Source organism: Perca fluviatilis, chromosome 20 (assembly GCF_010015445.1).
Source record: "Perca fluviatilis chromosome 20, GENO_Pfluv_1.0, whole genome shotgun sequence".
Taxonomy (NCBI): domain Eukaryota; kingdom Metazoa; phylum Chordata; class Actinopteri; order Perciformes; family Percidae; genus Perca; species Perca fluviatilis.
The window spans coordinates 23,413,289-23,428,500 of record NC_053131.1 but is presented as its reverse complement, the minus strand read 5'-3'; the positions used below and the strand labels follow the sequence as shown (position 1 = coordinate 23,428,500).

The following is a 15,212-nucleotide window of genomic DNA, read 5'->3' as shown; positions in this document are numbered from 1 at the left end:
AAATTCTTAGTCGACTAACACTCATTCAATTGTATCGACTAATTGATTTAATCGACAGATCTGTAAATCTGAGTTTCTCCGCAAAGAGACACCACTTTAATTCTTGTGTTTACCAGAGATGTGATCGTACGTTTCTTGGAAATAAGTCATTCAGCATGAAAAAAAAGCATAAAACATGACTAATCAACTAAAGAAATCTAAGTTGACTAAGACCAAAACGACCCATTAGTCGACTAATCGACTAAGAGGGAGCAGCCCTAGGCCTTATATTGCTGTTATAATGCTTTTCATATTTCCTTGGTTCCCCCCTCTCCAACCCTGGTAAATGAATGTGTTGGCAACAAAGCTTCTACATGTTCCGCAGGTCAATGTACTGAACTGTGAGCCATTAAGCACCAAGCTCTATAGTGTTGTTATATACTGTACGTATCTCTATATTTACAGCCTGTGCCACAAACTGCACTGTATCAACACTGTAAATGGCTCTCTCAGTAATGTTGTGGTGTTGCTCAACCTCACCATATTCAAGCATTGGATTTATTCAAGGCCCATCTAGTCATTTCTTCAGGAGAGGGGAGGACGTCTTGGAGTTACGTATACTGTAGGTAATATCATTACACCCTAATGCATATTCCCCCTGTGCCCAGAAACCCTGTCCTATATTGAATTGGTCAGCATGGATTTTTAATTTCCAGAAACCCATTTACATTGTATGTTGGCTAGACAAATAGGATGCATGCCAGACTGCTAGCCAAGGTCAGTGTCCAATATAGAGGAGGCTTGTTGGTAGGTGCGAGGGGAGTACTGATGCTGTGCATTATACATCACATAGGCTCAACAGCCATAATAATGCACTCTGTGCTTCTGCAGTTTCCATATGACCTCTGTTCCTGGCAATCTATTCAAAAAGGAATGATGCTTTTAAAGTCAAACTGAAATTAAAATTAATTTTTGCCTGAGAAATCACTATAGACTATATATCATTAGTGTTTTACCAAAATTCCAAAAGAAAGAAATGTAACTTTTATTTATTATTCTGCAGTGAAAACACCCCCTACATTAATGTTCTCCAGGGTGATGTGTAATTTTGGTTCTGACTAATGAATGGCCATGCTGGTAATTTGATTGGTGAAATGTTTATATGGCACTAAAAATAGTTCGTAACATTACTTTGATTCCAACAACCACACAGACTGCCATTGCAAAGTCCCATTTGTGACTGACTCATTCCCAATGCTACTGTGGCTCTGCACTATAGTAACCTTATATCGGGAGTGGAATCACAGAGTGATGTACGGTGAGCTGAGGTTACAGGACTACCTAAAGCTGTGCGTGTTGGCGGTCTAGTCATGTGCAATCACCACAACTGGACCGCACTGACTGTGTGAGAGCTCCTTATAGCTCAGGTGCTGAAATAATATGAACGAATAGTAACATAGGAATCAGTTGAATGTTAGCAAGCTAAGCCAACTTACTTCCATTAGTGGAAGTTAATTTGCATAGCTTGCGATAGGTCCTCAGAATTGTTATGTTAGAGAGGGACAAATGTTGTCTTGTTGAAAAGGGGGAAAAACATTTGGGTCAACATTTGTAGGTTATGATGTTCCAGTATCTAATAATTAGTACACAACAGTTGACAGTCTCCTAGCAACGTTAGCCCTCAAATGTCTGTTAACCATTAGAATGGCCCACCCAGCAGCCTGAAGCTTTAACGGTGTTTCCTGTCCAAATACAATTTTATTCTCTCTGCACAATAGCTGCTGTATAATTATTTCTTTTCACACAAAAAGTGAGAAGAATTCAAATTTCAGTTGGACTGAAACAGAATAATAGACAGAATAAGTCACATCCACATACAATTTGGGTTTTTGTGCCACACTGAGTGCTACATTAGATAGCGGGACTGCAAGAGATTAAGTACGTAGCTGACTATCCATGTTAGTACTGTGTGTTTAAACCTCACAAAGCTGCAGTTTCCGCTTTCGATGCTCAAGTTGGCATATTCAGAGACCTTTGGCCTTCAGCTTGACAAGTCGTGTCTCTCAGTCAGATCTTGGACTGTGGCTTTACTGGCCTTTGCCAGCAGACCTGGCTATGCTCCATACACCGTACTGTACACAGTCAAGTAGCCAAGCAGCCCGACGGCCAATAGTGCAACACTGGATTGCAGCGCTGTTCCCAGCCCCTCCACAACGTTCCAGGGGCTTAATGTTTGAAATGATGGCAAAGCTGCAGCTTTATGTCACTAACAGCCATCTGAGAGAGAAAGAGAGGGAGCGAGCAGGGAGAGTGAGAAGAAAATATAACATCTGCGGATTGCCTGCAGTTGCCCAGTGTGGGATTAAGAAAACCATGCTATTAAACAGAGCTTTTTTTTTCCTTCACCAGGCGACAAGGAAAAGTGCAGCGGGCAGTCAATCTTTTGAGCTTATCATCAAGTAACCAAAATTGCTCTCTCAGCTTTCTCGACCCCTCATTCTCTTTCGAGTCGCAGACACACACACACACACACACACACACACACACGGCCACAAAACCATCACTCATCAGCCCTCAACACACTTTTCTGATGCTTTAGTCCCCCGCTTTGATATTTTTATACTTAATATTACCCTTCAGTACATTTAATGGCTCAGGGAGACCCTTCAAGTTAGGCAGCAACATATAAAATCTTATTAGGCCAACATAATGAAGGAGTTCACGAGAGAAAGTTGTGGCCGATAGCTGGCACTGCCTCAGATATTACATGCCATCTAATCTAGCTTCAAGTTGAGTGCAGGCATGACAAATGTGTGGGGATGTATCTGTTCTGGAGATTGAAATGGAACACCTCTCTCTTTCTCACACTCTGCTGCCATCGATCTGTCCGCCTCTGAGTCACCAGGAACGCCAAAATTAGTGGCTACAGTAATGAGAAGGTAAATATACAGAGACCTTCCCAGAGAGAACTAGTAAGAGACCCTCAGCAGCCTTAGCAGAAGTTGGTTTCTGTCCAACACTAGTACAAGCCTGTGAACTAGCCGCTGCAGGTAAGAGTAGGAGCCTTGACCGTGTGTGTGTGTGTGTGTGTGTTGTGTGTGTGTGTGTGTGTGTGTGTGTGTGCGTGCGCGTGTGTCTCCCAGGTGAGCAGCTGTCCAGGTTTGGCTGTAATGGTTGCAGGGGAGCGCATACGGAGCAGCTTTGCTCAGAGAATCCTGGGATAGAGAGGGGAGAGCTTGACATCTTTCCAGGCAAAAGACTGATGAGCAGCAGAAACACCGGGTAAAGTTTGAACCAACTCAGAGGGGAATGTCTTGGATGAGCTTTTTGCAAACGCTTCCATTTATGACTCATTTAAAAAACACAGCGAGAGCCTGTTGGCAAAAATGCAATACTTGTTGTCTTTCAGTGAGATGACTCACTGATGAATAAATCTCCAAATATTTGTATCGTTATCACCCATGAGCATCATGTTCTGAGGCGGAATACGGTCAATAAAATGAGACTGATACTTTTGAATTCATTGCTGCGTCTAACTTCACTGTAGCTCATGTGGTTTTATTGGACTCTTGGGGTGATAACAAGATCCACTGACCGTCAGCGTGCGAACAGTCTCATTACGAGGAAAGCTCCCAGGGGCTGTAAATTGGCGGAGGGAGGTGTCATCACTTTGCTTCTGATGCAGACAGCATTCAGCTCCCATTTCATACTGGCGGTTATATGCTAAACACTCCATTTGGATAGGTATTTGCAGTGGTAGGAACAAATATGGCATGTTTTCACTTTGGATTAGTTGGCAGTATGTGAATAGACAACTGGATAAAATCTACTATATGTTATATAGAAAAGAGAGACTTCTCTGCGCTTCTGCAAACCACAACAATCCGGCGCAACCAGGGCAGAACAAGACAGTGTAGAGTAAAAAGATCGGCGGTGCAACACAGATGTCTTCTTAATTTATAGGATTTTTATTTTTTAAGGTGCATAACCATATTTTATGTTGTTCTGTAATAATTATAAAATACTCACTATTCACAACAGAACAATAACCAAACAAGTGTGATCCGATGCTTGCAAGGCAAATATTTTGACAAAAAGACATGTACAAGATGGACAAACTTTTGGCAGGAATGAAGAAAAAAAACAGGTGACGCTAAGCAAACACCAAAGTCATGTTTTAAATATGACAAAGCCTTTGGCATCACAACTGTCTCTTCTGAATACAGGCTGGGTGCACTTCTTCTGTTGATTGAGTGGTCTGAAACTTTCACAGTATTTATATAGCACCTAGACCTGCTTTATCATCTCAAAAGACATGGAAATCTTCCTTCTTTTTTTTTTTTTATAAAGAATCACTGTTCTGAACAATCTCTGTAGTTTTCTGATTGGTCAGGTTCAGTGTCTTCTCTGTGTACTGTATGTTTACCACAATTTAAATCTTATAGCAATTGAGCTTTCAAATTGTTGTCTGGTTTTGTGAGTTGTTTGGCTTAGTTTGTTGAGACCCTTTTTTACAGTATATTGTGTTTTTTGTTGGTTCAGTTTTTTTCATGGTGGTACAGAAAAAGATTCACTTTTAGATTACATATATATTTTTTGCTATTATGTTTGTATTAGTTACCATGCTGTCACACATCAGGAAGTACTTATATATTAACACCATGAAAGTACCTGTTTTGAGGTGCAGTCCCCATGATACTGGGCTAATAAACAATACGAAGTTTTCACACAGAGAATACTTGATTCAAGTATTTATGACCAATCTGAGAACATTTATTTCAAACATTGTAAAAATGGAGCAAAGGGTCAAAAGTCAGTGTCAGCTGTAATTGACCGTTACCATTCAGATTCAGATAGGAAAGTCCTACAATGGTGCACCAGTCCATCATGATTATGGTCTCTTGTACGCTTGTGCATCGCTCTTTCTCTTATTTCCCTCATTTTCACATACACTAGTCAAAAGTTTTACAACAACCCAATTTTTTTTTGTTTTTTATTGAACTTTTAGCAGTTCAAGTCCAATGAATAGCTTGAAATGGTACAAAGGTAAGTGGTGAACTGCCTGAGGTTTAAAAAAAAAGTATGTACATTTCAGAATTTTACAAAAAGGCCTTTTTCAGGGAACAAGAAATGGGTAAACAATGTAAAGCTGTTCTGCAGCAATGGAGGTTGATCAAGCTTTGAAAGTTGGTGCTACCAATTCCCACAGGTGTTCCAACTTGTCTGGATTACTTACAACCCCCTCTGTTTGTATAAAAGTATTGTTGTAACACACTGTGGTACCGTACCCTCGTGAGCATTATTTGAACAGTATTGTACTGCAGAAAGTAGTGTGTTGCTATAAAAAATGGCGGGAAAAAGGCAAAATAACAATGGAAGAGAGACAGACCATCATAACACTTAAGAATGTTGGTTTTTCCTACAGAGAAATTGCGAAGAAAGTCAAGGTGTCAGTGAGTACAGTATTCTTCACCATCAAAAGGCACTTAGAAACTGGGGGAAACTCTGACAGGAAGAGGTCTGGCAGACCCAAAGCCACGACAGAATCAGAAGACAAGTTTCTGAGAGTCAACAGCTTGCGTGATAGGCGGCTCACAGGACAACAGCTTCAAGCAAAGCTTAATAGTGTTCGTAATAAGTAAGTCTCAGTTTCAACTGTAAAGAGAAGACTTGGAGCTGCAGGTTCGATAGGTCGAGTTGCAGCAAGAAAGCCATTGCTAAGACGTCAGAATAAGAAAAAGAGGCTTGCCTGGGCCAAGAAACATCGTCAATGGACTACTGAAGACTGGAAGAAGGTGCTATGGACTGATGAATCAAAATTTCAAATCTTCGGTTCATCACGCAGGATTTTTGTACGCCGTCGAGTAGGCGACAGGATGGTTCCTCAGTGTGTGACATCAACTGTCAAACATGGAGGAGGAAGCGTGATGGTCTGGGGCTGTTTTGCTGGATCCACGGTCAGTGATTTGTACAGAGTGAAAGGCACCCTGAACCAAAACGGCTACCACAGCATTATGCAGCGCCATGCAGTACCCTCTGGTATGCGCCTAGTTGGTCAGGGGTTCATCCTACAGCAAGATAATGACCCAAAACATAAGTCCAAGCTATGCCAGAACTACCTTAAGAAAAAAGAACAAGATGGTAAGCTTAAAAACCTGGAGTGGCCAGCACAGTCACCAGACTTAAACCCCATTGAGCTGGTTTGGGATGAACTGGACAGAAAAGTGAAAGCAAAGCAAACTACAAGTGCTACACATTTATGGGAACTTCTGCAACAGAGTTGGGAAGAACTTTCTGAAGAATATTTGATTTCCATTGTAGAAAGAATGCCACGAGTGTGTTCAGCTGTTATATCTGCCAAAGGGGGCTACTTTGATGAGTCAAACATTTAGAATACATTTTGGTTTATAAATTGATTCCATGATTTCTTTTTTTTAACTTAAATTGTTCATTTGTTCTATTCTTTCATTTCTTTCGAGTACAATAAGACATTGAACTGCATGAATTTCAATAAAAACCTGGAAAAATTGGGGTGTTCTAAAACTTTTGACCGGTAGTGTATGTTAATTGTATCATTGCATTATGTAACTCAAACTGGCAATTTAGATTTGGTATTTTAGGTTAAGATCTCACGTCTGTCTACTTAATCAAAACCTAGAAAACAGTACAACATCCAGTGAGGTTTTCAATATACTGAGACTGGTCAATGACAAATCATTTTAACTTTAAAGTACATACTGTTCTTCTCTCTTTCACTTCCATGTGTCCTGCCTTTGTCCTCTTCTTAATATGATTGTGTCCACTGTCTCACACTCCTGTGGTCATCACTGCTGAGGTCTTCTCCCTCCGGGCTCTGCTTCTTTCAGAGCTGCTTATTTAAACCCCTAACCTAACCTCTGGGAGCCTCTCGCTATCTTTCTCCTTCACCACCTCTTTCTCTTCCTCTCTGTTCCGCTCCCTCTTCAAACAAGCGCACACACACTCACGGGCAGATGTGGGGTTTTCTCTCCAGTTTGTTCCACCTAGTCAGACATGAACTCTTCAGAATTTTCAGCAACAAGAACCAATTACTGTAATAAGACTCATAAAATTCCCTTGCTGATCCACCAATTTCATCGTTTCACATCATGCTTCTGCTGGCACTTTCTCTTCAGTCAGCCCTGGCCTAAATGATCAAGGGGTCTCATGTGTATGGAGCCCCAAAGAAATGAATCATCCCTGTCCAACATGATGACACCTTAGAGATGCTAGTGATTACAGAGCACCTTCAAACTCTCCGTATTTAAGCCCCGCATTGGGTTTTTGATTATAAACAAAGTTTATTGCCGCACTTTTATTCATGCAGTCTCCGCAGTTGCATCGCTTGGCTTGACAGGGCCAGAGATATGGGATGATGCACTGACTTGCTACTGAATCGCGAGCACACTGTTGCTATGTATAGTCTCAGAGCGCTCAGAAGAATAGATCGGGAGAGCATAAGACTGATGGCTACCGTCAGGCTGCAGCATGGGTGAATCATGAACTCTCCTATTTTCACCCAATCTGAATTTCCGCATAATGTTCCACCTCTTGAGCAGTTCCTTGCTGGAGCAGTTGTCTCCTTTTCACCTTTTTTTATTTTTGTGCGTTTTCACAAAAGGGTTGACTCTTATCATTTCAACTGAATTGACGCCACTGACATTTGACATTGCGCCAGCAGAGCGGCTCGTTTAACAAGGAGGCCTGTAGCTGGATGAAATAGTGCTCATCAGTTTATCGTAGTGCATTGTTTACAACTTGATAAGCTCAAACAGCTTGAGGTCACAGAGAAGCACAATCCCGTTTATGTAATAGGTCCTCTGTGCCCTATGACAGACAGTAAGTCTTTCAGTGACACTGAATCACCATGACGTGGGAGATAATAAACACAACACACATCCTACAGTAGAACATTGAGGCTATTTTTTTACTCGATTCAAGGATGTGCCGGTTTCATTGCCAAAGACTACTTCTCACTTTGTGTTTTTCCTCTCTAGTTCACGGGCTTGCACCAAAATCATATTATCACGCTCTGCAGCCTCTTCATTTAGCCAGATATTTGGCTCAGTAGCACTGGGAAAAGACATTGGATTCTCAAAAGCATGTCCGCCAGCAGGAAATAGGGTTTATTTTCTTCTTTTCTGTTCTACCCGGCTTTTCCTAATGACAAACCTCACAGCTCATGTGAAAACCCACAATATCACCAGTAATGTACCAAATACAGTTTTGTTAATAATAATGTGTTTGGGTATATGCACATCCACAATTTGGGAACTTGGGATATAGTACTTTAGTGACCACTCTATCTGCAGCTCTATTAGCTATTAACCTCAGCGCAACACAGGTGAAACCAAAAATAAGCAAGACAGATTTCCCACCGGCCCAAAATTCATTGCCTTCAGTCGGGCTAAGACCTGGTGGCGACATAACACACATATGCTCAGAGGACCAAAAGTTTAGCTCCGAAAATTGAATGAAGCTGAGGAAACAACATCGCCATAACAAAACTGGATCCTGCCATATTAAACCTTGCATACAAATTCAGGCCAATAACTGACTGCAGTCTCTAATTTTCTTGTCATTATGGCGCTTTGTGTCTGATAAGCTAGCTTGCCAGCTTTTCAAACTTCTAAGACACAGTGTTTTCTTTTTTACATCATTAAAAAGTGCCCCCTTAAATACATGGAGGACTTCAACACAGATCTTTAACGCTACCACTCATTCTCATTCATGACAGACATGCCTGCATGCCTCGGAGGTACAGCCCTGGAGCTGGAGACACACTTTTCATTGCTAAAAATAAACACATTTCATTCTCCCACATCCTGGTTATCAAGAGGAAACACACACCCGAAGACCGTAAATAAGGGGGAGAGAGGAACAATGCTCACAGCATGAACTGCTGGAGGGGACTGTCATTATTTTCAGCAACAATTATGACAAAACTTGACTTCTGTGAGTATTGGGCTGCCACGACCCTTTCCCTCCCCATCAGGGAACATTTGAATCATCCGTGAATGACGCTGATGTGCTCACTAATGATTCCGCTTCCCACACAAGGACAAGTGTTTGTTTAGAAATGATTTATCGGTGATACTGCATAAAGATTCCTCCAGTAACTACCAGGGGGATTGTTGGTTTTAGGATTGTTGGTTTTAGGATTGAGCCTCCGATCAAAATGTGAATTACATCAAAAGCGTTACAGTCGCAGTGATTGCTTCAAATTTAGTTTCTTTGTCCGGGAAATTCACTCTGTGCTTCTGAAAAGAAGAAGTGCAGCCTTTTGTTGTCACCGACTGTGTTCAATCACAGCACCTCCTGTGACAAGCTAACCTCAGTACATAATAGCCAGCCCTTTTGGTCGGGTCTGTGTGTGATAACCAGCATCAGTCTGACAAGGCAATAATCCAAGATCAGAAGGGGTTAATAGTGTGTACTGTGTCCCCACCCTAAAGCCCCCCACTTCCCTAAAGGGTCCTCATAACAACTCAATGCCAGGGTCCAGTGTGGCCCTGAGGAAACATTAAATCCTCACCCAGCCTCAGTGGAGGTCACTTTGGGTTAATGTCCGTGGCAGGAAACTGGGCTGGGGAGCCGTGGATGATGGATGCATGCCATGGCTCATGGCCCTCCATCCGATGTGTTTTACTGAAACATAGTACTCCCTGTTACTTACTTGCACATTAGTCACATTACTTATGGCCATAGAGGTCTTGGATTAAGCGTCTAGAATCACATCGAGGTGGAATTAAACCTGTTTTGCATTTCTCTGAACTGAAAATTATTCAGGCAGTGGTGACATTCTTGTATATGCCCATTTTATAACAGCAGGGTCACTGCCTTTGAGCTCACCTGAAGTGCACAAAAGATACTTAATGTGGGTTCACTCTAACACACTGCATACTGTGACAGCCAGCCACACTTAACGTTCATTCTAAAACTCAAACAATCCATCACTGTCGGCTTGAAGGCACCTCTGTACAGTTAATGTAATCTGTGGTATTTCCTTCTGGCACACAGAAGACCTCTCTAAACTGGTAAAATCTTCCTCACACTTCCACTTATCTACCCAGCTTCAGAGGTACAACAACTGAATACTTTTTAACAAACATGTCCATGGCTAAAATGAGACTTTCTGTCTGGATGGAGAGCTCATAGATTCATATTTCTCTTTCTCTCTTTCTGATTAAGCGAATTTGATTCACAGTTTTTAGGTGTGGGATGACGAGGCTGCAGCTTGATGGAAGCTGATTTATTATTATTATTATTATTATTATTATTATTATTATTTCTAATCATCAGTGGAAGGTAAGGAGGTGGGTAAATGACCATGTGTTTCTGCCAGATTTTGAGAGTTCAATTTATTTTTTGGGACAATTTGTCCTTGGACTAGGTTACTGACTAAAGTATATACCTGCAAAATGAATGGCATGCCCATCAGCCTCCGTTTAGCCCTAAATTGCCAATGTTAGCATGCTAACACTTTTAACTAAGACAGTCAACTTCGTAACATTTTACCCGCTAAACATCAGCGTGTTAGCATTGTCATTGTGAGAATGTTAGCATGCTGATGTTGGCATTTCATTTAAAGTACAGTTGTGCCTAAGCACAGCCTCACAGAGCCACTAGCCATAGTCCATAGTGACTCAAATTAACATCAAACTGTTCTCTTGTATCCTCAAAAGCGGAACCATAATCAAATGAGAATCAACCAAGAACAGTTGCCATACAGGAAAAAACGCCTTATGTTAGTATGTTATTTAGCTCATCAGAGCCCTTATTTACCTCAGTACAGCTTCACAGAGCCGCTCGCATGGCTGTAGATTGTAATAGATTGTATTAACGGTGACATACTGTGGAACAGAAAAAAACAGGATATCGTCATATTGGAGAAGCCAGAGAATGTTTAGTGTTTTTTCTTGATATTTGAGTTAAGTAATTTATCAATGGTTGCAGATTATTTAGTTTTACATCTATTATACAGGACAAAACATAGTTTTTGTGTATTGTGCATCAAAAAAATGTGCTTGTATATTGCATGGACTATTCCTAATCTTTAAATCAAAGGGCATGGTATGTGTTTGACATTTGCTAAAGAACTATTCTGTAAGTGAGTGGAGGATATTTCACACCGCAACATTGATTTTATGAATGTGCTGCCTGGTTCTATATATATCCATTACTAATTACAAAATGTTGGTGACAATTTTAGTAGAGCTCAAAGTTCAGAGCTCCCTTATTGAAACAAAACATAATTAAAATTCCTAAGATCATGTTGTGAAGTGGGGAATCAAGAGAAACCGGAGCAGTTGAGGTCAAGACAAACTGACCTTTGCTATTGACAGTCCACACTTATCTGGTGACCCTAAAGTATCTCTTCAAGCTGATGGGAAAGCCCATAAACACTTTCATTAGTCCCAGAACCATTTAACTTTATATCCTGATATATTGCAGCTCTGTGGACCTAACCCTGCTCCTTCCCTTCTGTAAATGTAATGGAGCCACAGCCAGTGTTTACAAATGCATCCCTCCTCCATTCCTCTAATCTGTTTGTGATCAAGTTTTGCACTAAGCAGCCCAATAGGACTTAGGGGGTGATGCCCCGTGCTCCGTGAGAGTACACAACATTAATAACTCAAGGTAATGAGTTATTATCTATTGCCTTTATTAGATTGACAAAACCCATGGCATTACCAGCGTGCTGAACGAGGAGACCAGCATCAATTAAATCACCTACCTCTCATTGTTCACGTTCAGGTGACATTGAAGTATGACAAGTGAAGCATAATGAGGTATTAAATTGTATTAAATTGACCATTGAGTGAAACTTATTCGCAGCATGTTTTATATTTGACCAGTTAATTAATGCAAAACAGCATTAATCCATCATAAGCCTTGTCTCACCTTGTCATATGTTAATTATCTTCACCTATCCTCCATGTTTTCCTTTTCTAAACACGAAATGTTGTGAGACTTCACACCACTTTTTACATTTTTTTCCTTTTCAAATATTGAACACTTTGTAATTCGTGTAATTCCTGGTCTTGTGCAATATCTCTGATGAGGAACAGGAGGCACAAAAGAAAAAGGCTACGTTATTCAAACTGTACTGTTCTTTATTGGATCCTGATTGTCAAAGCTTGCGGTAAAGTACTTGTTGTAGGCTCAGTCATTTGCAGTGTGCGTACACATCACATTTTTCAAAGCTCAGACCTCAAGGACAAGCATTAGAGGCCAATCAGGAAGCAGTGTGATGCAACAATGGGCTCGTTACCCTCCGGGGCTCGCCTTGTTGGATATGGAGATGGGGGTGGAAGGGGTATCACAGGCACTCTAATTGATTTCACTCAAGAAAGAGACCACCCTGTTGTGCAATTTCACTATCCATACCCACATTTTGTTATGTTTTACTACATGATTAAAAAATTATAACAATAAGGCAAACTGCCATTTATAACCTGCAGTGATGCAAGGGGACTAGGGCCATATTAGATTGGTCTTCTTTGCTTATGACAGAGCATGCACACCCAACGATTGTTCTGCCGGTGCATGTAGACATTTTCACAACATGCAGCCGGTGCACAGCAGTGATGTTACATGCTATCTAAAGTTGTGTTCAGAGCTGCATCTATTTTATGTGTAAGCACTTATCAATACAACACATGGTAACACATGTGACCTCTTGTTAATAAAATACCAATCTTGGCATTTATTTTGTGATATTCCACCTGTGTGACCTGTGCTTCCTACCCAAATGAGACTAGGGCTGCAACTAACAATTGTTTTCAATTGTTTTTCTGTCAGTTGTTTTTTCGATTAATTGATCAAAAGATTTGGTCCATAAAATTCAAAGAAAATGGTAAAAAGCGTTCCTTATCTACTCATCAAGTCAGAAAATGACAAATGTATCACCAGGTAAGTGCCCTCTCTGGCAGGTGTACCAGGTTAATGGTAAATGTGTAAGGGTTAATGCCCGACGAGGTGTCCATTGTCAGGTATTAATGGACGACTGCGAGGCGTGAACCGCCCGACGCGCAGCCAGACCATGGTATAAATCCATTTATACCCATTGACATATGCTTATTCCATGGTCTGGGTGAATACTCGATTCTGATTGGCTGCAGGGTGTCCATTAAAAAGTGATGTAGGACACCTACTAAAGGAGTTCCGGTGAAACTGACTGTTTACTGTTCTAAATGAATGCGCTACATTAAATCAAAAAAGGATATTTGGATTTATTATTTCCAACTCCTCCTCTGAACACCACAGGATGGCGCTAAAACACACAGGCTGCAAGAAGTAAGTTCTACTGCCCCTCTGGACTGACTTTGTTTCACAGCGAATAACGTTGTCTCACATCCCGTTCACTGTTCAGCTCGCTGCTTCAGGCTGCGCTGCTGCGGCCGACAGTAACGTTACACATCGCGGATCAAATTGTTCGTAAAAGTCGTTATATTGTTTTGGGGACAATGACATGGCTGGATAGCTAGCTTGTCTTGCTGTCCAACATACTGTCAAATTATTTTTACTGATTGCCAACTGTACACAATGTTATTGACTTTGGATCTTGCTATCATAACGTTAGCTTTCTGGCTCGTAGCTAAACTGAAGGGTTCTATCATGACTAGCTATATAAATATCTCCTGTTGCTATGGGAGGCATGTCGTATCTAAGGTCCTTCCTAATTCCTAGGGGAGTCTACAACGTTTGCATTGCATAAGAACCTGATGGATGGGAATGATTGTTCCAGGTATTAGTCAAACCGTCAGGCGTAACCAGGGAAACGGAGTTATTGTTTGGATAAACTTTAGATTTCGATTGTAAAACTAATTAAAATATAAACTAATGTTTTAAAAATATGTTATTTGGCAAGTGACCATGGTATAAGCGGGTTAATGCCCTTCGAGGTGTCCATTGTCAGGTATTAATGGACGACGGCATTAACCCTTACATAGCTAAATGACAATAACTATTTGCCTACAACACCATATGATTAACAGCATGTCCATGCTGCTAACAACAACAATCAGAGTTTTTTCTGGTTTCTAGTATTTACACCCTGCAGTGGCTTTTTTCATTGCTGTTGTTAATGTCATACTGTGTATTTCTCAGAGATGGGTTCCCCCCCCCTGAGCTTAAATACCTGGTAGATATGATGTGATTTTTTTGAATATATTTTCTGACTTTCTGACTACACAAATTGCTGATGATACACATGATGTGAGTAGGACGGCAGTATTGCTCAGCCACTATTGGGAAGAGCCTTTGAAATAAAACCGGTATTGTTGGCCTGTTATGACGTACTGAGTCTAGAAATACGGACTTCGGAGGTTCCCTGAGGGCCCTGACACAGCTAGTTGCTGCTTCGCTGTATGACTGTTACATCTCCCCCATGCACTGCATGTGGCCCCTGGCACTGGCAAACACTCTGTTCTTGGCTGTGATGTGATCGAGCTTTGTTTCTAAGCAACTTCCAGCTCAAAGCTTTGGAGGTAATGAACAAGGACAGCTGTTGTGGAGTCTTGATGGGGTGGGTGGATGGAGGGATGGATGGATGGATGTCTGTTGTGGCAGTGGTTCCACTTGCTTTAGAAACGATTATGTCAGAGACTGCTTTTAGAGCAATGTTGAACGTCAGCTGAAACTTCGAGTTGTTTAGCTTCCTAGCCATTATCTAAACATCATCTTTATCAGCAGCTCATACATTTTCATTGTGAAGCCTGTTTTGTTACACATTGAGAATGAATGCTATACTTAAAGGTGTGTTTTTACCTCAAAATTTGCATTGCTGCCTGTATTTTATTTATCATATTGCTGCCAAGATGCTATGGTATACATATTTCAGCAGCAGAGTGTTCCCCAAGAGTAGACATATTGTACCTCCAAGTCAAATTGTATTGTCATCTCCATTTACTACACCAAGTAAGTGTTCCTGACAGAACTTTGCGTGATTATAACTGAATACTGACTTGTCTTTCACCCTCTTTTTCCCCTATGCCTGTCACTCTTCTTCACACACTCTCTCGATCTGACAGCACACAGATTCCCTCACACAAATACATGTGTGCCGACCCATCTGTCATTATGAATTATTTCTGCTCACCTTACGGAGATTCAAAAATTGCTTGTCGATGACGTTCGGTGGAAGAGGCTGCAGTCAGACCCCTGGGACCAAAAAGAGTGTGAAGTAGGGATATCAACTGAAAATGGGAAAC

At 41.1% G+C, this 15,212-nt stretch overlaps 1 protein-coding gene across 8 annotated transcripts in view; it reads left to right on the top strand.

Moving 5' to 3' along the window:
• dlgap2a (discs, large (Drosophila) homolog-associated protein 2a) overlaps nt 1-15,212 on the top strand; it is a 169,204-nt gene that overhangs the window by 89,495 nt on the left and 64,497 nt on the right. The window contains exon 1 of one of the 8 annotated variants that reach the window (XM_039787067.1): nt 3,123-3,261. The exons of 6 other annotated variants lie outside the window; for them this stretch is intronic. The gene's annotated coding sequence lies outside the window, so the exon portion shown is untranslated. Of the gene's footprint in view, nt 1-3,122; nt 3,262-13,241; nt 13,297-15,212 lie in introns of those variants that run through there. One more of the 8 variants, XM_039787066.1, reaches the window with a different exon arrangement.